The sequence below is a fragment of the Anguilla rostrata genome, chromosome 6 (assembly GCF_018555375.3).
Source record: "Anguilla rostrata isolate EN2019 chromosome 6, ASM1855537v3, whole genome shotgun sequence".
Lineage (NCBI taxonomy): Eukaryota > Metazoa > Chordata > Actinopteri > Anguilliformes > Anguillidae > Anguilla > Anguilla rostrata.
Window position 1 is genome coordinate 16,706,706 of NC_057938.1, and position 23,810 is coordinate 16,730,515.

Sequence of the window (23,810 nt, forward strand, 5' to 3'; positions counted from 1 at the left end):
ACTTGCAAGGTTTTATGTGTTTACGTGCGGATGGTGTGCATTTCCCCTCACCTGCGCGCTCTGGGTCAATGTGATGGATTTAGACGCAGTCTCACCTCTACACCCCAGAGGCTAACAGTACTGTGCGTCCAGTAAATTTGGTTTGAACCTTCACTGCTGGTTGTGGTTTGGTTCAAGTGACATGAATGACAAAAGAAATGGATGCGCTTTGGAAACTGGATGAACGTTTTGCATAACTAAAAAAAAAAAAAAGTAACAATAAATACAATCGGCAGAAAATATTACCATAAAAGCAATTAAATGTCAGGAAAATTTAAGACATTCCTTTTACACATTCCTTGACACATGGGCCCTGAACTGATGACAAATAGCTAACAGTTTGGAGTGAATATATTTGCCATTACTCCAGCACAGTACAGACCTTTAGGTCATAGGGCCCCAGAGCTGACTGGAATTCAGCAATGTGCAGACACCTGTCTTGTCCCTTTACACACACTATACTTAACAAAATGCCACTGGACTTTAGTTTCTCACTCTGTAGGTGCTAAACATGGTGTTGTTTTTTGGTTATACATTGATTATTAGTGAGCTCAAGGTCTGACAATCTGGTACAATAAGGTACAATAATCCAGAGCATTGAGCATTGAGCACTGAGCAGTCTGGAGCAGAGAATCAGAAACGTCACATAAAACCCACTGTAGTACATTGCAGGGAGACGTTTCCCAGTAATTTTGCCCCCAGAGGCTCGAGAGCTGTAATGATGTGCTCATCCATAAGCTCTGAATACAGTATCCTCTTCTACAACTGACTTTGCCCTCCACACTGGTGCTTTTCTATCTGTGGGTATCTTTGCAATTCTTAAGCCTATGTACATTTTACTACTGAATTTTATTAGCAATGTAGTAATACGTGTGAGTGTTCGGGCTTCGTTTAATTATAGCAATTTTAATATACACAGTCGAATAGATAGTGTTAATTTAACTCTTACAGGCATTATGAGTCTAGGAAGAAAATTAACTCAATTAGAGTTGATTTAATGTTGAGCATTTTACTGTGTAGTAACCAGGGCATTATTGGCCTGATGTAACATTCCATTTTGGATTTAACAAGATTTTATCCCAGCACTGGTGATTTTTTCACTGTGTTCTCAAACAATAGTGTCAATAGCCCTTTCTCTTTAGATTTTATATTACTCTGTTTTTTAATTGATGGAATGTGCTACTTCTTTTGGTTTAAATTTTGCTGTATTACATCAATAATAATAATAACCTTAAAACTGATAAGGTGTAATGCATTTTAAAATTGGGTCCATGACAAGGAAATGACAAAACATGGACTATCAAATACATTAACATATCATCTGTTTATTATCAATGAAGAACCAGAGATTAAGAAATAAATACTTGTGTAGGCATGGATCTGTATCCTTTCTAAAGAACACTAACCTCCAAAGCAAAGGTTTCCGAAAGTTGAGGATACTTCTGTGCAGTCACTGAGTTTTATGATTTTAATTTTCCCACGGACATTGCCGACATAAATACACAGCAGCTCAGTGGGTTGCTCCAATGTGTGCCGTTAAACCTGAGGTGAGGTGTAACAGGTCCACATTCCAGACTTTAATCATGACTGCTGTGAGTTTTCTTAGCGGAACATTCTGGATGGATAGTGCAGAGCTGGAGCAATATCTGTCATAAAGCCCCATTACAAACTATAGAAGTGTAGCTATAACAATGAAATATGTAAATCATTCAAATGCAAATTAATTGAGTTCACCACACCCATAGCTATAAAAATGAACTCGTAGGATAGCAATAACATCTGCATAAAATGAAGAAGTCTGAAGTCTCTTCTGAAAATTGCAGTTATGTATACAGGTGAGCATAAGCCTGTTCAGTACTTAGTATTTTATATTTTGGGATATAGGCTGGTTCGGTTTTCTTGAATGGGGAAACGAAATGCAGCTGCTAGTTTCATCTATGTCATTTCAGTGACACGTTCTGTACAATGGTTGTGATCATGGAGGCTTTGTATTCATGTTACTACACACTGAGGATTGGCTACTGTTTTTATTTCACAAATAAGGCAGAAAGGTTTGGTTACTAAGACAAGCAAATCACCATTTAAAAGCGTATCAGTTTGGTATGATTTGGTTGCATAATCTTTTTGGCCTACCTTTCTCACCTGCATTCTTACATTGGTCATTTTCTTTCCTATTCTTTCAAGTTAATGGCTCCCACCAAAATTGAAATGCAGTTCATTTGTGCCACCACTATATGGGGAAATGGGGACCCACTGATGCCTCTTGTACCCTTGATTTTATACTATTTGAAGAAATCTCAGAAACCTGTCAACCACATAGGAAGAGAGAGCTGAGAGAGCCCTTCCATGGCCAGCCATGTTTTTACAACAATTCCTTGTCATACTCCCTGCCTGATAGTTCAGGTAATTATGCCGGTGTGTTCTTTCCTCTAAAAAAAAAAGAAAAAAAAAAAAGGCTAATGTCATTGCTGGCAGCATACTCAGGAATGTGAACACAACAGTATTGCCAACTGCTGGTTTGGAGGGAGGGGAGAGGTGGATGCTGCAGGTTGGAACATTTTCACCTCTCTTCCAGTAGTATGGCAGTCTTTAACAGGGCTTTCACCATAAATTAGCCATTGAGTCTCTATTGTGATCCAGATGAGGATGGAACCCCACAAGATTCAAGGGGATATTTTTGACATTCTTACCTGTACTAGGAATGACTTTGAATTATGTTATTTTCTTTCCAGGTATCCTTATTCAGTACCTCTTATACAGCTTACATTTTTGCATGCCGCCCGTTTATCTAGATATATATTTACTGAAGCAATTCAGGTTAATTACCTTGTTCAAGGGTAAAATGGCAGTGCCCCCACCTGGGATTTGTAAGCCCATTTTCTTTGACTTTCTTTAATTTTAAGATGTCTTTTGCTTGCATACTTAATTCACCCACCAAGAGGAAGAGGAATTCATCATTAATCCTGCTAGATGAATGTGGTAACAGCAATTGTAAGATCAGGCTATTTTTTTTTCACCCTAGACCAAAAATGTATTTTATTTAATCTGTGCTATATCGCGGTTGTATGAACAATATTTAATTTTTCACACCATTGAATCGAATATTCTCTAGGCACTGTGGAGTTTAATTGTAATCATCATATTTTAAGGACACTTCTTACATTATGGGATGCTCTTGGAATCAACTGGTTGTTATATATGGGGAGAACACATTTATTCGCATTTCATATTGAAGGAACTACTGTAAATCAGATTTTCTTATTAACAATGGTTTTGTATTTTTTTTTCAGGTAAAGGTTTTTAAGGGTGTCAGATGTTGGAAAATGTTTGAGGCTTCCCTTTTGAGGCAGCAAATTGCATATTTGGGGAAGGAAGACGACTGTTGTTGAGTTAGGAGAAGATTCACACTTCTCTTACAACTCTGTTCGCACCCCAGATTTACGTTGAAGATTTAATTAAAATGGCGCATTTTAATACTGGCACTGAATGTCAAGGAGAATCGGATTTACTTTATCAGAGGGCACTGTTGTACAGCACATACTATATGACCTCCTCTCGTAATAGGGTGTCTGCAGCCATAAGAGACCTGATGATGATGTAATGATATCATATTTTTTTGTTTATTTTTGATTATCTTCCATTGAAAATGCTCCTTTGTCTTTAAATTCTGCACTTTACATGTGATGGGTCCGAGAGGACAAAAGGTGGCCTGGAGTATTGGAGATGAGGGTCTACAAAGTCAATGTGACCACTGTGGATTTTGCCCCTTAGCACTGAGTAATGAGCTGCAGCAAATCATAGACTTTTTGATGCTGCTAATCCTGAATTTCCCAGGAATTGCTGTTGACGAGGGGAGAAAGCTACAATTGTTGTGTAATAATTAAATGGATGGTTGACATTCATTACTGGAAGTTCCAATCAAAGCTCTTTGTGGTTAAACTGTATAGAGGCCAGCAGCCTTATACTAAAGCAATGGTGAATATCACTTATGACATAACCCACCCTTTACTTCATCCAGATGCTAGCATTCTACTCTCTGAAATATAATAGAAACCTAACAAGTGTCCCGTACTGGACCCAGGGGCCAGCTCAAATGAACCCCCTTCTGAAATACTTGTGCAGGCCCCGACAAAGAGTAATACTTCCTTAAATTAACCACCAATTGAAATATATTGCATGACACTTTCAGCTGCTGGGACCTCTTGGCCTAAAACAGCACAATGTACTGGGGTTGCAAATGTACCTCACCGTTTGTCTCTGTACTGTCCGCATGCAATGTCTCTATCCTTCTGATTGATCACCACATGGTATTAGGTGGTTGATACCTCCTTTCTGTAAGCTATGCAGTAAATTATTCATATTACATTTTTAACATTGTCCATTTATTACTGTGGCAGTTTATGGTATAAGGGCAAGCAGTGCCTAACCCTAATCCTGTTCCCTGAATACCCACTAAACCACAGTGCAATAAATTTATCTCCCACATGTAATGAGAATGGCTTTCTGTGTATTTTGCCCTTAGTGTACTTTGTTCATACTATACTACAGAATGATCAAGCACATACAGTGAGCTCCATAACATTTGGACAAAGATATATATATATATATATATATATATATATATATATAATTTCTTTCTTGATTTGGCTCTTCTTCCTTAGCCTACCAGGCCCTTTGTGATTGCTGAGCCTATCAGTTCTTTCTTTCATCTTAACGATGTTCCATATTGACTGAAACCATAAAAAGTGTTTTGGGGTTTTGTAATTATTTCATGAGAAGCTGACAAAATAGGAAGGAGACTGAATCAGTGAAACCATCTCAGATTGAAATACAGGCTTCTATCTCTGATTGATATGATTGTTTATTTGTAGACAGCTGTAACTGAAAGATGCCATAGAACATTGTTGCTTCCCCAGAGGATGGTCTGTGAGTAGAGAAATGGGGCATCAACTGAGAATCATTGTCTGCCATTACACCTCTCAGTGCCTGAGTCCCAGCCTCCATCTCACTTTCTCTGAGTCTCTAAAGGGATGTACTTTTTAAAACTAAATAGTAGTCAGTGTATATAAATAGTAAGTCATGTATGCCTGTCCAACCATCTAGACAAAATGTGCATGTGAACATGCAAACTTTCACAACATGTTGCGTAAGTAAATACGTCAGAAGTACTTTTGGCTCTGCTGCCTTCGTAGGAATGCGCAAGCGATGCTGACTGGATTTAATTTGACTTCCTGTGTAACTAAACAAGCAGGCGATGTCATGGCTTTAACAAGCTCAGAGGAATTCGGTTCTGCGCAAGCCTCGAAAAATATCTGGCAAAGAACATTTAGATTGGCTGTGGACTGGTGTCTAATAAATCACGAGATCTGCTCGTCAGAACATTTATATTTCTTTCCCTTCGTGCCTCAGCTGTTTATCGGGTCAGAAGTCTGGGTTTGTTCAGCTTTCAGACTGGACACCCCGTCTCTACGCCACACTGTCCTCGCACGACTATGGCTTGGACACGTTCACTTCCTGTATCGAAGGGTCAACGTTTCAGAGTTCATTACCAGCAATGTCACAAAGAAAATATCAGTAAAATGACTCTGTTGAACCATTGGATTTCACTTCTAAAAACTATTTAAAAAGAAAAGATCTTTCTGTGCTGTACTCAAAAAGAGAAGTATTTGTTTTTGAGCTACAAAATTAGGGAAATAAGTATTTTTTTCATGATATTTGCAGAACAGCACTGTAACACCACAGTGCAGGAGAGTCAGTGCTTGTCTGATGGGTGACCTTATTAATTAAGCTTTTTTATTAAACACAAGCTTAAGAAGGATCCGCTCTGCATTTACAGGTTATTTTTTGGCCCGTTATTATTGCCCATTGCTGCATGCTTGAAGACAGCAATGGAAGAATCAGGCTTCTTGAATCCAAAAATGTGCTAAAGCTATATGCTCCATATGAATCAATCATTGTTTTCCTGTGGAGAGCAAGTCGGTGATTGACAGTTTATTGTATCTCCTCTTATTATTAAAATAAACCTCAGTCTTGAATTCCGCACTAGCATACACTGCCATTATTCAGTGCCTGTGCACACCACCAGAGGGGGCTGCTAGTGAAGAGGTCCTCAGACTCATTAGAAGCTCACGATTTATGATGTGGAAGCAGCTGCCCTGTTTTTATGCACCAAACTTGTTTCAGTCTGACCGCAATACACACAATCCTCAACTGTGCAACAAATTTGAGGAAGTCTCTCACAAAATGTTACGAGTTTGGCCATAACTGAAAGGACTAAAAAGATTCATGGAAGAAACCAAAAAAAGGTGGCCTGCGCCACTCCTACGGAAATAACGAGTCTAGAAATCCATAGTGTGCTTCTCGTTTAAAAAGAAACCTTCTTAACATGGTCTGTATGTGCTCTGGACTTTCAATCGAAGGCTTTGCCAGATAATATTCAACTGTATTGTTCTTGGGGAAAATCTTTTAAGCTATGTGATATGAAATTAGAAAAATATTGTATGAAAGTTTTTTGAGAATGTCTGCAATTCCTGGAGGGCCCAAAGACCATAAATGCTCCATTACCTCCTTCGTCATTAGTCGGAGTTCACCAAGAGGTACACCTTTAAATGTTTCTCCTTTATCCGGTCCCATTAGACTTGGGTCACCACAGGTGCTGTTACCCTATGCTGCCAGATTCTGAATATTTAACATATGACCAGATTGTGTAGAAAATACTGTAGTAAAATGTGGGTGGCATGTGGGGCCCCACACTCTCAGCAGAATCGCAAGAGAGAAACAGACATCTACAGCCCTGTGGGGAAGGGGAGCCTATTACAGCGACAGCTTTATTAGAATACAATCATTTAAATAAGTGCAAGGGGAGCCCTCTGCCTGACTCATTTCATTTGAGTTCTTCTCCCTTCGAGAAGACAACCAAATCAAGAGGAATCAAGCTAGATCGCTTCTCGAAATACACAAGCAAATTAAGAAAACAAGCAGCCATTCAGGGGGTTTTCATGGAAAAAGATGGACAAAGCCCAATGAGATTATGTCTCCTGTTGGTAAAGACCAGAATTATTAGGCGGTAGGGGTGGAATGGGGGAATGGGTTGGATTTCCTTTCGTTAGCCACTAGGAGGAGTCAGATTCCATAAAGAGTTTTTCCACCGAGAATTGCCTGAGACCCTGCCAAGTCAAGAATCGACTAGCCAGGCCAACAGTAGTAGTTTTCCATGTAGACACTTAGCTGTGTTTTTGTGTACTGTATTTTATCTCGACACACTTCAGTTGTGTGAGCAACATTCATAATAAAATTTTGACAGTTAAAATGGCACCTACAGCAGTGTCATCGTCTTTGTGTTTCTTTCTTTTTCGCTCTGTATTACACTTTGTGATGAGTCATCTTTGACATTTATTTCTTAGGTTGAAGGTTGAAATTTATTAATGAAATTAATAAAACAAGTAAATAAGATTTTGTAAGTTATAATTTTTCAATGAAAAAATACATAAAAATAATATCATGATTTTGTTAAAGGAACGTGTGTTTTACTATTCAGATTATCTTTGTGTAGAAGGATCTGTGATTATTCTCTGCCATTTGGTCTATTTGTAACCTGTCAGCTCTGTCTGGGACAGAACTCTTGCTGAAAGGTCTTCAGCTACAGGACTCATGTACTTGGACTGCAGGGCTTGCAGAATGCACAAGTCTTGAAGAAATACTGCAAACATGCGCTTGAATTCTTTCTCTGAAAAATAAGCCATCCAAAATAGCTGATTGTGGTTAACGGCGCTGGTGATGTCTCTCATTTGTTTTGTTTCCCAAATCCAATTTGCAGTCAGACAATTCTGAAACAGAACAGTGCGCTTGGAGCTGGAGGAGGAATCCCAGAGGTATCCGTCCTCAGATGTTTAATTAAGAGACAACCCTGAAATACTAAATGTTATTCTTGACAAACTCTCATGTAACTGATATTATTCAATATGGTACTCCCATCATTCCCATGGGGCATTACAGGAATTCTCAGATTCTCCTAAGTGTTTTCTTTCAGATTGCCATATGAACATTCACTTGTAACTGTGGAGCTGTGACATAAGTATTAAAACATTTATTTTATTTCAAGTTGCACTTAATTAGCTCCTTTATATGATAACATTCATTTCTTGAATTGTTTTTAAATGGCATTGCAGTAACCGCAAACCCCTCACAGTCATAGTTAATAATTGTTTATAATAAATTTTTAAATGCAGTTTTACACTCAATTTTGTCATCAAACATGCTCCTAAGTGTAATTTTTCCTGTTAAGACTTCATGGTGGTGATTGAATTTATGGATAAGTTCTTTGAGTGATAATTTCCTGGTCTGTTCTGAAGACTTTTATGCTCATCAGCCCAGTGCATTTACTAGCCTTTCATCATTACATTTAGCCCTTTAGCACAAGCAGCGTTTATAGGCTTATACATCTGGGCCGATTTATGTTTTAGAAAATATAGCTTTTGGCAACTGTTTTACAGTGTTTGTTCCTATGGATGTTAATTGCCATCCGTGCCAAGGTTACTTTTTTTCCCTTTTAAATGGAACTGGCTTTAATTCTGGCTCCTTTTTGTGAAGGTCTTTTTAGTCTCACGAAATATGATTAATCTTATTAGTCATTCAAGATGGCCTCTGCTTTTGTGTGTACATTAACCGACACAATACGCCCCCCCGCGGGGTAAAGTTTAAATGTGGATTAGCAGATAAAGCCATCCCTGATTAGGTTACTATGGCGCTTGGGAAAATTGGATTCGCCTTTCACCTTATTTCTCAAACTTCTTCGCCCTGGTCTCTGCATCATCCCTTCGCACCCCCCAATGTGTGAGGATATTAATTTTGAAGGAAATTCTTTGAACAATTATGCAAATGGCCATAAAGCAACACAATACAGTATGGGAAACAGGGACAAAAAATAGACTCATTAAGCACAGATGGCATAACTGCTAAAAGCCATTTGTAATATGGATGAAACAATTTAGACAATGTGCAGCGCACTACATAAATGTCATCATATTATGTTATGTATGCCTCTGAAAATCATTGCTTTTTGTTGTTGTGGTTTCTGCTTTTCATTATACAAGGTGTAACTATTATTCTTTAGTTATGCTTCAAGCCCTTTATATGGTGATATGTATTGTTTCTGAATTTCTTGCTAAAATATGCTTTGAACTGTTTGAACTACATTACAGTAAAAATCACTACATTTATTATAATATTTGCAGAAACCAATGAGTAAACAAAGGTGTGGCAGAGCATTTACCTGTAAATGTGTAAATCTCCTGAATATTGTTTGGATTGGCATTCATAATGTGGTGATTTTTTAAAAATAGGTTGAACTGTTTACATACTATACAGTACATCGTCTTTATCATCCCAGAGTGATTAGGGCCATGTATAACCTTGATTGCAACAGAAACTTTGAAGGTTTTGTTTACTGGGCAGATTAGACGCAGTCAAAGAATCTTATTGAAACTGGCTTGCATGTAAGGGCTCCCGTCTCCCCTGTCTGCACATCACTGGTTACTGAAATTGTATGTAATTAGCTGGAATGGTTTAAGTTTTGGAGTTAACCATACATTGTTTTTAATTATTAATTCTATGTTTTGCAGGATACATTTAAATATTAAAACAGCAAAAAACAAAAAAAAAAAAAAAAACAAGCAAAAACATCTTATATTTTACTAAATGTTTGGTTGAAATCAATGCATCGGTATTAACCATGGCTCAACAGAAAAAATGTTTATACTAGTACGAAGACGGAAAAATATATATATATTTTTTTTTTGACGCAATGGAAACAGGAAATAAATGCTATATCTCATAATTGGAGAAAAGTTCAAAAACAATTTCATAGATATTATACTGTATTTCTATAAACTTTGTTGCAGCTTTGAGATGCTGAAATTGATAAAAAACCGATTAAAAAGAAGCAAAGGGACCTAATAATGAACAGTGTCAAGATGATAGTTAGATAATGAACAGTGTTAAGCTGATAGTTGGATAAGTTGTTCTTTTATGTTTCATTTTGATAAGGTGGTCACAGTTTGTCCCGAACATGGTGAGTCTTTTTTTTTATCACGGACGACAGGGCAAACTGATGGCAGGGATTTTATTTGCTGAGTGACCTGCACACAGAATCTCCCACATATACCAAAGTTCACAGGAGCCAGAGGATAAATGGAGACCTATTGCACTGCAGCAACACATCATTGGAAATAACACTGGTGTGGTTGTGCGGGCACAGAGTATGTGTTCAGGCTTTCTCGGACAACTGTCATCCGAGACTTTAAGCAAACCATCTTCATTACTCTCACATACATTTCTCAATAATAACAATAACAACAACAACAACAACAACAACAACAACAACAATATTATTATCATTATTATTATTATTATTATTGATGATGCTAATAATAATAATAATAATAATAATAATAATAATAATAATAATAATAATAATATTATCATTTTTTCTTTTGCAAATTTCAAAGCATGATATACTGAGGGTGCAGTGGATTATTGACTCAAGTGATGTAGAGCACACACCAGGCTGATGCATGGCAGCTATTTTGCACCTAAACGCATGCCACACATCATTTTTTCCAGGTCGGGAGGCAGGGGTTTATTTAATCAAACTGAGGAATGTTTAGATGTCCATAAACAATAGAATGTAACCATGTCCCGCTTAGCTCTGTCTCTGTGCTGTTTTCGTTGAAATTTGTTATGTAGAGTACAAAAATCATACCAGCAGATATTACGCTCAGAATGGGCAACAAAAGGGTTCATAGACCTAGTTCATATTTTTATTACTTTTGCATTTGCTTCTAGTGGAAATGTTTTCATGATGTGAACAGGAACAGCAAACTTAGATATAGGTGATGTACTGTATGTGGATCTGCAAATTTTAAAAGCTGATTTAGCATAAGATTTTTGTTACATGCCTTCCAAAAATATTACCAATAAAAATTATAATAATTTTAAAAATCTCTGCCTCAGTTCAAAATATTGAGCCGAAAATGTATTTAATTATGAAAGGAAAACTTACTTAAAGCTGATGTAAACATAGGAAGGAGCTTTATATACAAATTGCAATATTATCACATAACTAATGGTAAAATTATGCTATTAAAGTTGCTGTTAAAATTATTATTAATAACCTATATTAAAACTGTGCTCACACTGAATTTTCATTTAAATAAACATTTTTTATATATTATTTTTTAAATGGTAACAACAACAACATATAAAGGTTGCCACGTCATTGATGACATTTTTAAAAAAAAAGTCCTATGTAAATTTTTTTGTCCTTTTGGTTTGAAAGTTTTCATTCAATTCAATGTATGTTCATATTTATTAACTCATCTAATATAGTTAAAAAAAAATCCCAATGTGACTGAATCAGTATATAACATTGGTAAACAGAAAAGGAAACGGATTTTTGCGGCTCAAGATATGATATTAAGTGAAATAATAAAACGTCTTCCCACGGGTCCTTAAGACTTGACATGAAGTATAAATTCTCCTCCGACATAAACATGCTCATTTGTGAATTTATGGTCATTGACTTACATAATGTGTGTACATTGAGATCTTTAAAGATGTTACCCTCTTCCAGGATGCCTGTATCTGTGGCATCAATAAACGTAATTAAAGAGTAAACTGTATAAGCATAAGGAGAAATAAATTGTACTGCATTGGGGAGGTATGGGCACAGCCTGGCACACAAAGCAGTACTTTTAAATGATCGATAAACTACCAACCTCCCCGCTCATTCATCCTCTAAATGGGACAAAGCATACCACTAGCAACAGTGTGAACATAGAACCTGCATTGTTGATATGTACATTTTCTTATGATTAAATAAGCTGTTAAGATATGGTTTTGATTTCAGTGGTCTTTAATGTTTTTGAATAATTTACAAATGCACAGTCAAATATGTTCTTCACTCATTTTTGCGATTCAGAAAGTAACATTCAGAATATCTAAGCACATTCAAAATATCAAAATTATGTCTCTCCACAAATATGTTGTGTGTATAAAATATACACACAAAAATATTGCTTTGTTGCACACAATAATAGCAATCAGGCAAAGTGATGATTTATCTTTAAAAACTAGTGATTTAAAAAAAAAAAAGTGATTAGACTTAAAAACTTAGATATGACTTGTTTATAATCATGTTTGTCTAAACACAACAATTGCACCAAACAAATCCACCAGTTATTTTAAAGGGAAGAGAACAAAATGCTCTTGGCTTAAAAGCCAAAAAAAAAAATCTTCTTTTTCTGTTCTCTGAAAGTTACCTTTTGTCTGGTCTTTTGGGGTTATAGTGAGACACATCGGCCCCTCGTGGCCGGTAGATTATTAAATTATTTATGGATGAAATGGACACAACTTGAATGGAATTGTTAAACTTCGTCAGTTGTTGAAGTCCTTGTCAAAGACACCGCAGTCGAAGCTGAGATGAAAAGCAAGTTTCCCCAAAAACATTTAATATGGCATGAAAAGATATGACATCAGACCCAGCAAAAACACAAGGAAAATGACTAATGTTATTGTAGCTGAACGCATCAATCACGCTCGCTGCTTTGCAAAACAATAAAGTTTTGTTTGCATTTCAGAGGTGACAAACAACACTTCTGACTGGCTTCGCGTTGTCGGTTTCCATTACTCAAGACCTGAAACAAGTCAGAATTAAACTGTGGCTCTTAGTTGCTAGGCAGCCGAGTTCTCTCGACACAGAGGTTAGGTTCTCCTTTCATCGGTTGACAAGAACGGGTGAAAGAAGTTTTTGAAAAAGTCGATAAAGGCGGTCGAGGAGGGAGGGGATAATTGGTGCGGCCGGATTGCGCCGCTCTTGTGTGGAAACTTTCGGGCTGGGGCAGAGAAGGGGTACGGTTGCAACAGAATTTAAACTCTTGTACACAAACTTGACCCGGGGGCTACTTTGGGTTAGCGCTGTTACTCGACTGTGCGGAGGCTCTGACGCCCTGGGACTGCTGCAGTGGCACTGAACCTTATAAAGCGTGTGAGAAATCAATAAATGCTTTTAATCCCGCAAAGGCTGTTTCAAGTCTCAGCTTCACTTTCCCCCCAAATATGACTGCGCCAACATTGTGGTCGACCTCATTACAGCATCCAGATGTTAATATTTCAACAGTGTTGCAGCCTTACTGCACAAGGAGGAAGAGAATAAAAAGTGTAAAATACATAGGTCTTTGAAATTATGGTTGATGTCTAACATTGAATTTTAGGGTACTTTGCATGTATGTGTGCAATAATGCAAAATTAGTAGTGTGATAAATAATAATACGAATGCTATAAAAATATCAGCAACAAATGAAAAAGTGAAAGATTTGAAACAAGATAGTGTTCATATTTTTCCTTTACTTTTTCAGTCAGGTGAAAATATGAAAGTCAGGCTTTTGCATTTTTTTGTTAATCAGCCAGAAGAATAGCTCCTTGTTCTAGTAACAATGAATGCTTTTCCAATGGGCCTTTAGTAAACCGGGAGAATAATCTCAGTGAAGGGGGCACCCTTTCAAAGAGGGAACCAATTAACGCTGGATTAGCATTCATTCTTATTTACAGTTGGTTTTGTGCTCCTTCTTTAGCTCTGACTTCCTAAAACAAAAAAAAAAAAAAGAAGAAGAAAAAATCCACATCCCAAGGGGCTGCAGAAAGAGGCAGTCGGGGGTTGGGGGGGTCGGTGGGGGGGTGCAGTTTGGACGCGAGGCGCACTGAGATGGCCGGCTCCATTGTGAGGACGCCACCTCCTTCTTTATGTCCTCTCGCCCGACGCCGCGGTACACCCCGTCAGCCGTGGCTAATCTACGGGCCTAGCCCGCGCCGGCGCCTGGGCCCGCTTCCCCCCCGGCCCCTATTATCCCCGGATTCGCGGCTTCGCCGGGGATCAGCCCGGGCACATTAAAGCACATAATAGCCCAGAAATGACAGGCTTAGCCAGGGATCGGGAGGAAGCCGAAGGCCCGGTTTGAGCCGCGAGCCCCTTATTAATGCGGGGAGTGGGGAGTCGGGGGGGGGGGAGAGGACGAGAGCTGGAAGAAATGACTCTGGGTTCTGCCCCATGGAATTCCTGAACTTTGGGTTGTTAGGGCCAGTGCTGCCATCTGAGGCGTTAGTGACCCTTGGATTTCCTTTGCTTTGATGAAGCTCATAAGGGGCCAGTGGGGGTGTTGGCGAGGGGGGGGGGGGTTTGCACGTTCCATACGAGGGCCCCAGACCTCTCAGCTGGAGAGCCGTCTGGCGTCAACCCACAGTGAAAAATAACCAGAGGATAACCAACCATCGGGGGGTGGGGGGGGTGGCGGGGTGGAGGGGGCAACGCGACGAGGAAGAGAAGCGCGCCCCAATTAAGACTGGATATAGACACCATTTGGGAAAAAGCCCCTCGGTCCTCCGCGCCGTCGCCGTCGCTCGGCTCAGAGTTAATCAAGCATTGTTTGCCGTCGCAGTTGTCACCCCTGATGTCATCATCGTCGGCGTCGGCGCCGCTGACGGGGGGACTTTGGCGGGCGGCGGCGCGGCGCCTGTTTGCATTGCTGCATATTATTATGGATTATCCTCATGTCAGCGCTAGCCCTTTATGGTTTCGGGCCCACAGGGTCCCCGAGATTGCCTTGGTTTTTCATCGCGACTGCACTCTTAATTGCCTAATTTGTTATTTGATTTGTTAAGTTTAACCCCTGTCCCGGCTCCGGAGAGGCAGTTGAGCGGCACACGGGCTGGGTTCTTCGGGTAAGCTGCTGGTCTCCAGGGCTTTGTGGGGGGGGGGGGGCATGCGTACTTTGATGTTGCAGCGGCCCATTTCTAATGTGATAATTAAAAAACAAGCCGTATTGCCATTAAAAATGTGCAATTATTACGTAACGAGACAGACTCCATCAAAAAATGTAACGAGACAGACCCCATCAACGGAAGACTGTGTGGCATGTGACGCTCAAGCAGAAAGAAACTGTTTTAGAACTTTTATGACACGAGAAAGAAAATCATTCACAGGCATGAATTAATCTGTGTATGATAATGTTCTCCTCATTTCAATGTCTGTTTGAGTGAAAAATGTTGAGCCTGGATTTTGCATGCACTTCAGGTTTATTGATATACATTGTATAGATCGCAGATATGTCACAATAAAAGCCACAGAAAATGTTTTGAATATGATCTTAATCCAATGAAGTTTCAAAATGATTTAAATGTTAATAGTCCTTACATTTATTTGTACAATATGTTGGTTTAGGAGGTGTTTCCATAACTTCAGGATATCCCTTGAACAAGACTTGTTTACTTAGATGATCATATGCAAAACACACAACTGAAGTAATATTAGTGAAACTGAAAAATATAGTGAAGTGTTTGAACCTAATTATGGCATTCAATTTCACTACAATTTAATATTTTTTAATTTTACTTAGTATATGGTGATATGTAAGTACTGGACATTTTAGGCATTCAGTTCAGCAGTAACAGGGCGTACATCATTGGAGAAGCAGGGTAGCATAACGTTATAATAGTGTGGAGTAGTCAATACTGTGAAGAGGTACTACATTGATCTGAAAAAAAACTTGTAAATCTTATTCAACAAATCAATCAGCTAGATTCAGTTGATCAACCGACAATCAAGACCTTGATTAGTTAAGTTCTGGTGCTGGGCTGGGTGCTGCTCCCACATCAGCCCTTCTCAGACACAATTTGACAAAATCTGTAAAATGATGGCTGTGTTATTCATTTTCTCTGATAATTGGCTGACTGTACCAGTTTCTCCTGGAAGAACGTGCTCTGTCCCTGCTTCTACATGTAGAATCTTAGTCAGCAGCAGTTGGCAGAGGTGGTCAGGCCTTTAAATGCTGAGCCAGTCATAGAGCAGAGGGATAATATATTTACTGTCTCCATAAGGGCTGTTAGTTAGATGTTGGCTTTACCTGAGCAACATACAGTAGACTAGATGTCACAGCCAGTGAATCCTATCTGAAGAAAAACACATTTTCAACATTCAAAAATGCCAAGTTACTCACACATACAAAGCACTGTCCATAAGTCATTCATTCGAACTTGCAAAATCTAGGTCTGCCATTAAAAGTATCGATATCAAAATTAGTTACAAGAAGACAATTTTGGCTATCCTAGCTCACACAAATTAAACAAGCTGTACTACATATTTGATGACACAGTGTTGACAGACAGAATATTTGTTCCCTTTAAATGTCATTTATTAATACTGGAAATCATAGGTCAAAAAGTAGAACTTGCCACTAATTAAACTAATTCATTTACACCTTTAAAAAGAAAGAAAACTGTTATCTTTGAACTATGCTGTATATCTGGAAGAGAAGGAAAATGATTTCATTCAAAGCTAAACTTAATTTGCAAGATCTTAAACCTGAAACCAAAGACTCTTTTAACATTAAACAACTTCACCGCTGTTGAATCACTGCTGAAATTGTGACATTTGTAAATACATGAAAGGAAGCAAAAACATGATTGGCCAGCATTGCTTGAGCTCATACCCTATTGGCCATGTGTTGTACTGTGGCAGTATTATGGGATGTGAAGAAAAACATGCAGCATATGCCAAGTTTTCCTCAACTGGCACAGTGCATCATGTTCTTTATATTTAAGCAGTCATGTGAGACAGAACTTTCCTGGAGCAGGGTATTGGTGCAGACGTATAAAGTATTTAAGATCCATAAAACATTTTATCGACAGAACCATAAAATATAATATCTGAGAGGCTACCTGGTGCTCTGTAAAATGCACACCTTTTGCATTCTTTAATGACATAGATTATTGCATTCTGCAGATCTGTTGCAAAAATGTGATAAAATGTTTATTGAAGGGATAAAAATTTGTGTTTGAAGCGTGACTGATTGGTCACATGCTAGTTAATGTGGAAAACATTCAGATTGGCCTTTTCAGTTTAACTTGAAAAGAAAGAGACTACATAGCATTTTGGGAATTTTAATGGATCACCTCAATCTGCTTTGCAGCCTGGAGTTCATTCTCAAACACATTGTATATCCATATTATCTTTACTAGCGTGATTGAAAAGAGACTTCACAAACTCTGAAATGAGAAGACCTACTAACTTACCACTGCATTTGACCAATCAAAATGCTGTTTTACAGAGCAAAGTGTATTGATCATGTCAAATTTGTCGCCAATTGGTAGAATGTTGATGCCCTGTCTGTTATGGGATTTGTGAAGTCACTCGGTCCTATCACTAACCCCTTCAGCCATTCCATTATCCACCCACCTCCATTATCTTTCTCTCCCCTGAGAGCGGACGTCTGCATGGACACAAATGGCCAGTAGAGGCCTCCAATGCTTTTCACAACACACTTCCTGATGCCCTTTCAGTTATGCCCTGAGAAAAAGCACCAAAGCCAAAAAAAAAAGAAATGTTTTGCTCCTTATGAAATGCTAACAATGGATTTCAATGGGAGTCTAATGCCTGCTCAGAGGAGTATTTCTTGCGAAGACTACAGCCTTTTGGGTCCTCCCTCAAAAACCTAAAAAGACAGAAAAGAAGATATGCAGCTAATGCTGACATCCTTCTGAACATCAGCTTCGTGCTTGGAGCTTCCCAACCACTGACATTTTGCATTATAAGACAACGGTTCTGGCAGAGGATGTTAGTCTGTCTCTCTGAGACATGCATGTCGTACCACTTTAATATTTAATTTTTAAATATTTGTCTTTTATATTTTTTCTGATATTCCTTTTAAAATGCTGATTGAATTTTTCTTACCAAAAAAAACCCCATTGTTTCCATTAGATATACTCTACTCGTAATATAAACATTCAAAGGGGCAAATATAGCTGTGGTCCAATCGGCTAAATGTTCTACTCTCACAAACATCACTTGCAGACCTTATTCAGGACAATGTGACACAGCACCAAAGAACATACTTGTTTCCTAAGGGAAGATAAAGGGAGGGAGGGAGTGAAACTGTTGGAACTGGACCAATCTATGCACTCGGAAAAGAACTAAAAGCTGGAAACAATATAGCTGTTGCAGTTTTGTGTGTTCTGAAATGCAATTGCTTTGGATTGCATATCACCTTGCGGCCAAGAGTCTTCATACAATGATTGCTTTCTATGCTAGTTAATATACTTTGCTTGCTAGTTTGACATATGTGGTATTTATTAGAGTAATAGTATTAATAACATACTTTATTAATAATAATACAAAAAATACTCCTGTTTGTGCCAAAGATATTCACACATACATACATATATTAATAAAAATTCTCAATAAGTTTGCACTGGCTTGTGTGCTCATTTGCTTTCTACAAACAAGGAGCTAGTTATGTAGCTAATCTGAAATAATAATTCTAACACTGCACTCTAAGCATGGTCTCACACAAGCTGGAGATCAATTTTATATCAAGCCACAAACTCCGCAAAAATATGATATACTCAAATATTCAAATTGCATTTGCACAATAAAAATGATTTTCAGAGAACGCTTCACTTGTAAACAACTTTATCCACTTTCACTGCAACTGTAGTATTCCCTCACCCAAAATGGAGGTGGAGGGGGGTGAATTTGAATTTTTCCTTTGTATTGATAATGGTTTGGATAGCACTCAATAGGAGTGAATGAACAACTTCAGTACTCAAGAGGGATTCCTCCAAGTGGAAGTGATGAGTGTAAGTGCACAAGGGTATATCTTTAAACAGACTGGACTGCAGTCTGCTGACTCTGTCATTGTTCAGTGAGGAGCTCTCGGTGCCCTTTAAACATGAAAGTTGAGGGTACTTCTTTTATACTGACGTGGTCACACTGTACCCCTAAAAAAGTCTTTCGGAGCCAGGTGAACCCAAATCCTTGACCCCTCCAAGAATTTACCCATCACCCCTCTTGTGCTCCACTGACAGCGTCTTTTCTTCCTCGGAGTCACCGCCGCGGATTCAATATCCAGTTGTCATGGTGATGCGGCGCTGCCAAGGAAAATGGGGGCTACCTCAGCCGCCCACAGCAGGGCCAAAGAACCGCCGCACTTTTAGCGAGGGCCATAAAACACAGGTCTTTATCCGCGCCCCGCTTTTGTGTTCCAGCGATTGTCAATAAAACTCCTTCAAAGAGTAACATGGACATCTTAATGGCATCTGTCACAGTGTTAGCGAGATTAAGTTTGTTTAGGAACTTGGGGGCAGGACAAAAGCCAGTATTTGCTCTGCCGGGAGCACAAAGGGCTTGTTTACAATCAGCGATCCCGAATAAAAAAAAACGTAGGCCCTCCTCGAGGATTCGCGAAACATCAGTTCACTTCCAGGTGATCTGAAGAGGGTATTTAACATATCATCATCTCCTGGGTTTGGAAATAATTACCACCCGAACAAAAGGCCTCTGTCTTTGCTATTTCTTCGAGGCACGCCATTCATGAAGACGTAGACAGATCCTCTCTTAGCATCGCCGGGATCTGAAAACGGGTGCCACGCACACCTGATAGTCCTTCAGCGGCAAATAAAAGACACGGAAAAAAGAGCGGTCTTTCCGCGACAATCCCTTAATAACAAGGACTGTGTTAAATTCTACGGCGACAGCCCGAGCAAATACGCAAGGCTCGCACGCTGGTCTTTAAGGATGAGCGTCGGTGTCTGAGAGGATGGGAGCAGCCTTTTCTGTTCAACTGGCACTCCGGCCAGACGTCGTTCAGCTGACACCTTCCCATCGCAGTCTCCGGCAATGCAAAGTAATAAAATATCCGGCTTCACATACAAATTTTTTGTTTGTCTGTTTAATTCTTGGGTGCTTTTATTTTGTAGAAAAATAGAGAGATAGTTGCACACTCTACTATGCTACCAAGTAACTTATTACACTCTGAAGAAGACACTGTGTGTCAAAACATAGTTTTATTTTAAAATAAATTACTTGAGAGCGTAGTAGGGTGTGCGACTATGTTTCTATTTTTACAATTGCTTACCTTTGGCCAGCACCTTGCCATATTTTTGGGTGTGCATGCTCTCTCCCTATGAGCTTTTATTTTTGGACAAAAAAGTTGATTAATCTATTAAGGATTTTTTTTTTTTTTTAATTTACACAGATTCAGAAAAATTCATCCTTGTTTCACATATCACTGTACAGTTACCCATTCCATGTATGTGTTGCTTTGAGAAATTCTTTTTAAAAGTTTGAAGGAATGTTTGAAGAAATAGGAAAAGTCTTGGCCATGTGCACTTTGATTTCCCACACTATCAGCAGCTGATTACATTAGGGATCCATTAAAGAAGAGTCGGAATACATTACCCAACAGAAAATCTCATTTCGGTAAAAGAAAATAAACTTTCATCAAGATCAAAATAGGTTTTTTGTTCGGATTTTCTTGCTCCAAAGACACCATGTGAAGAATCAAACTGTGAAGATCGCACGGTGGACACTTTGATTGCGGAATACTCCAAACAACCCCAAGATCACAAGAGAAAGGAATCTGGATTTCAAAAGTTCATATTCTAATGGAATAGAAGGCAGGGCAACAGCAGAGCTCCCATTAACTGCTCTAAATCATATCCATATTTCTGAAGGTTATACGGTGCTGCCTTTGCATCCTTGTTTTTCTGCGCGATATTAGAAACAGATGCCATGTTTAAAATGTCTGGACTGAAGCATCATTTTCAGAGATGAGCCTGTTGTTTTTGTAACTGTTCAGAGGGTCCTCTGTGGCTATTTTTGCCCAGATATTTCATTCCTCACAAGAAAATGTTTGCTTTTCAGTTCAGCCTCTGGCATATTCCTTAGCCCATGCTGACAATCTGACCTGCGTTCGGTTATCATTAGCAAAGCAAGCAATTTGCCATTTTTATCTCTCAATTTTTCTTATATCCCTGAAATGACTTGCATGCATCTGAAAACAAGTCTTATTGCTTGCCATATGCATTTTGTTGTAATGTAATTCATTACCAAACTTACACTGTAAATAAATAATACTGTAATTTGCTGTTAACTTATTTACAGTAATATACTATCTTATAACATTCACAGTAAATGACAATTCAATTATAACCATATTCTGTAATCTCACAGTAAATGAGACCATGGATTACTGTAATACAGTTGTATGATACCGTAGAATTACAGTAATCAGTTATTTTCACATATCAACTGTAAATGTAATGCAACTCAGTAGCTAGTAATTTCCCATAAAATTACATTTAATATTATTAAATACCATAAATTTGACCATTTATTGTCATTGTAGAATACCTTTTCCAATCAGTAAATTAAAATAAAACAAAGACAATAGCCATTATGCATATTATATTTTCTATGCTGACAAAATTATTTGCATAAGACTTAGAATATCATGAAGATTTTACCAGAGGCTCACATTGATAACCAGAAATGAACAGTTTCATTTTTTATATTTTTATCATGCAAAATGATGTAAACATAATTTTAAATTTAAATGTGCAAGTGCAACAATACATAAACCTTCAGAAAAGATTTTGAACAAGAATATAAAAAAATGGAAAAACAACAATTTAAAAACCTCTGATGAATGAATGAATGAACAAATGTACAGACAAACAAACAAATGAATGAATGAATGAATGAAGATTCTCAAAGTGCTATACAGTGAAGGGGTGAGCTCACCTCAACCACCACCAATGTGTAGCACCCACCTAGGTTATGCATGGCAGCCATTTTGCGCCAGAACGCTCAGTACACATTGGTCAAGGTGGAGAGGGAGTGAATAAACATTAAAACAATGCAACTATAAAACTTTGAATGTAAACAGAGAGTACAGTCTACTGAGAAAATTATGTCTACACTGACTTCTCCTCAAAATCAACTTGTTTTCTCAGAAAAGTGCAAACTACCTGGTTGAAGCCCCCCTCTTCTTTAATTGATTTTGAGATCCTCTCTGGGTTGATACTCAAGAAGCACCTGTAAACAAAAGGTCAAGACAAAAGCTTTCAGTTTCTTAGACATTTTGGCATGGTTTCTCCAAGGTACACAGAATAATGCCTCTTTCCTTGAAACACTGGATACAACAGAAACATACTCAAAGCCAAGAGATTGATGCCACATCTAATAACTGAGGATGCAGCAATCAACTGATGTCAGAGTGATGACAACAATACTCTTCAGAAGCGTTGCAGTTGTAAAATAGTCAATTAAACGGTTTGTTGGCTAGTAATTCAAGTATAAAATAATGTTAAATCACCCAATGAACGCTCCCTAAATTGTTTTTTGTTAGTGCTTTGATATTGGATTTTTTTATTATTTTCACCCTGGACCACTGTCAATGGATTGCAGGAGACAGTGGTGGGCTATGGTGCCATTCAAACTTGAAAAATACAATAGAGATGGTGAAACATAGCACTATTGGTGATTGGTGAATGCTATTAGGCATTTGGCTCCTTAAGTATCTGTATTCCAGAGACTTTGCATTGCACAAATCTGAACTAGCAACAGGCATCTGCTGAGGTACTGGAACTGTATGTGCTGTCATTAGGAGGGGTTAGAAGTGCATCTTTAGGCAAGCCAGTCATTTTGGGAAAAACCTATAATACTGCCCGTGTGTCTATCCATCTAAATATCTCGAAATATTCCCTCTGCAGTTTTAATTTTACTCAAGATTGAACAGACTGAGGCACTTAAAAACCTATTGTTCTGACCACCTGTCTCCTGTAGATATTTAATCTCTCCCTTCAGAACCTGTTCTTGGTCTCTTTTACTTCTTGGTCCAATCATTAAGCCCACCCACAGTGTCTCATGCACTCTAATACTGCAGTTAAGGAGATAATAATTCCGTTTTCCCCTTTCTTTTTCTCACTTCATACAAAATAAATTTTCACTGATTCCCACCTGTTGACTCTTCAAACTGATTTCTCTTGAAACCACCCATTTACTCAAACCTACAACTCTACTGGGCCCCTGGTCCCTGTCCACTCAGTTCTGTCTCTCAGTTCTGTGCAGCTCCCCAAAATCTCTGGGGGCTGTTTACCACTCACATTATGTTTGGAAGCTCCTATACATATATAACCTTACTGTTCCTGTAATAGTAGGATAATGCATTCAGCTACACAACTATGAGCTCATCAATGCCTACCCAGCTATGAGTTTTGGATTTTCAGAAATATTCTTGGAATACTAAGAAAGTTAGGAGAAATGTTCTCATCATGGATATTTGTACATGTCCATGTCACAAGGAACACTGCAGGATGAACTAAACATTTCAGTTAAAAAATAATTCATTAATTCATTCATGTTGTAATTGTATTAGGATTCTCCATGATGTTTTTCATAACAAAATGAAAACCATCAGGTTTCCATCAGGAAATTTGTATGCAACATCACTTGCACATTTTTCTGCAACATTGACAGAATTTATTTGGAAAAAGTTGGGGAATGTTCTCATCACAACCACAAGTCTATCAATTCCCCAACATTCTTGAAATATTTTGTGTTACCTTCATAGTTATATGCTCTATGACTGAATGTCTCTGTGACTTCCAACCTTTCTCATATATAATATCTATGACAACTTAGACTATAGCACTTGTGATAATGTTTTGATTTGCCTTCTGCTGAATAAATAACTTTGGTTGTGTTATCGTCATTACTAATACTAATAAATCACTGCAAAATTTTTATCAAAACACTGCTTTTTAAAACTGTAAATTACTTTTCATGGAAACTTTTATTTTTGTACATCTGAAAACACATCAATATTTATGTTTTAGGTGTTCTGTAAAACAGAATACCCGCGATATGACTCTAACTATGTGCA